The sequence below is a fragment of the Camelina sativa genome, chromosome 5, assembly GCF_030686135.1.
Source record: "Camelina sativa cultivar CO46 ecotype springtype chromosome 5, ASM3068613v1".
Classification (NCBI taxonomy): domain Eukaryota; kingdom Viridiplantae; phylum Streptophyta; class Magnoliopsida; order Brassicales; family Brassicaceae; genus Camelina; species Camelina sativa.
In genome coordinates, this window is record NC_141884.1 from 21,086,640 (window position 1) to 21,088,809 (window position 2,170).

At 28.2% G+C, this 2,170-nt stretch overlaps 1 long non-coding RNA gene across 1 annotated transcript; it reads right to left on the bottom strand.

Annotated features, from left to right (window-relative positions):
• Positions 1–1,052: 1,052 nt before the first annotated feature.
• LOC147944116 (uncharacterized) lies at positions 1,053–1,672 on the bottom strand. Its single transcript, XR_015558475.1, has 2 exons — positions 1,552–1,672; positions 1,053–1,322 (listed from the first exon to the last, which is right to left on the bottom strand). It is a non-coding gene; the product is annotated as an uncharacterized LOC147944116 (long non-coding RNA).
• Between the last annotated feature and the right edge of the window lie 498 nt (positions 1,673–2,170).

Genomic DNA, 2,170 nt, shown 5'->3' on the forward strand with positions numbered 1-2,170 from the left:
AAATTCTTTTAATTGATTTTCTCAAAATTCCATACATTATTTTCATATTCACTAAATTTAAATGATATTTTTTTACTTAAAAATATATTGACATGCAATGTCCTTTTAATAATTATATGTAGATATCATTTATTACAGTGGCTGAGAACCCCTGTAAATAAGACTAATATGCTTCCTATTATGAATGAGCAGAAAGCTTGAAGGATTGAGGTCGCAAGATCCTTGATTTGATGTTGTTTGAGTTAATATTTGAGGTTTAAAGAAAAAGGATCGACGACGAACACTTTTTTTATTATCTATACATGTGTTCATATTACTTTCTCTGCAAGTAATTTGCAATTTTATAGTATTAAAATTTTGGTTCAAGAAGTTTCAATAAATGTGGATCTAAAACCGAGTAAGTATACAGGTGAAAATATCAATAATTGAGTGCATGTGGTGACTATGCTGATCCATGAAATTTTATGAGAAAATAGGCAATAATTTTGGTTTTGGAGTTTGATGGGTTAACAAGTTATTAAGTGGAAGAATGTGAGAAAGCAGATAAGCAATAGAAAGAAGAAGAGTATAACGAAGAATCAGACGGTAAAAGTAAAAATGACAATTATCGTGAAAATTTGACAACAAAAATGACGAGAAAGAATATGAAAAGTTAGAAAACAATGGAAAAAAAAACGTGAAAACAAAGATGGTGGCTGTCAATTAAATATGAGAAACCAAGATTAATTCATGATTCAAAAAGTGTTTCGTTTGTCTGGCCGTAAAAAAATGGTTTAGTATATGCAAGGTCACCAGTTCGAATGTCCGATCCGCCTCTCCTGGACGTCCAGTTAAAATCCATGATTCTTTTGATCAGATTTGATTTTTTAGCACAACTGATTTTATATTTTTTTTAAATTTTGGTGTATCGGAAATAAAAGTTTGGCCTTAATATTAATTTAAATTATTCTATAAGATAATATTTCATAACTATCTTCAATCATATATTATTTTCACCAAAATATATCAAATAAACCCACGCGTAATGTGGGTTCAAAATGTAGTATAATAAATAAGTTCAGAATTTTATATGGTATTAGAGAGAATAGTGCAGTTCTTGATAATACTCCACTTTATTACATTCATATGATGATGATATTAATATTTTTTCTAACCAAAACTACAACAACAAAGATCTCCGGTACCAAGAGGATTTCTCATGCACATCCCTGTAGTATCATCTGGGAACTTAGGCGGTCCACATCGTTTCCTACAGTCGTCGTCAATATGGCATGAACCTCTAAAATTACACACTCCAGGCCTGATATCGTCTGCCTTCAATACTATCAATTTCCACCCAAAACACAAAGTGATCATAAGTAGTGTACTATGTTTTTTCTAATAGGAAATTATGTATTGTTCTACAATTTGTATGTGTGAATTTCTGTTAGAAAAATAAAATCACGTTTATAAATTATGTGTACAACAAAACTTTCAAGTGAAAATGAGATTTTATAAAGAACTAAGAAAAAAATAGAGAACAAAAATGAAGAAGATGTATAAGATGTTTACCCTGAGAAGTGAATAGGAGAGAATATGTGATGAACAGAATGGCTGCAAGGTGAAAGTTTGACAAAGCCATTTTGTTTGAATGATTTTTATTTTTATTTTTTGGAACATGCCTACATCTTATATAGTATGAGAAGGTTTTCTCTTGACTTTGTATAAGACATTTGGCATCGTATATTTCAACACTTGTCCTCACTTCTCAATTATTAAATTCTTTTAATTCATTTTTCTCAAATTTACATACAGTATTTTTTATATTCACTAAATTTAAATGATATTTCTATACTAAAAAATATATTGACGCTTATGCAATGTCATTTTAGTAATTATATGTAGATATCATGTATCAACATTTTATATAATTATACCATAACATTATAATTTTGCAAATAAGAAAGAATTAAATATTAATATATGAGAAGGTTTTATCCTAATTTTGCATAACACGACGACATTTGGCAGCGTATATTTTCAACACCTGTCCTCACTTCTCAATTATTAAATTCTTTTAATTCATTTTCTCAAAATTACATAATTATTTTCATATTCACTAAATTTAAATGATATTTCTGTACTTAAAAATATATTGACATGCAATGTCCTTTAATAATTATATGTAGAT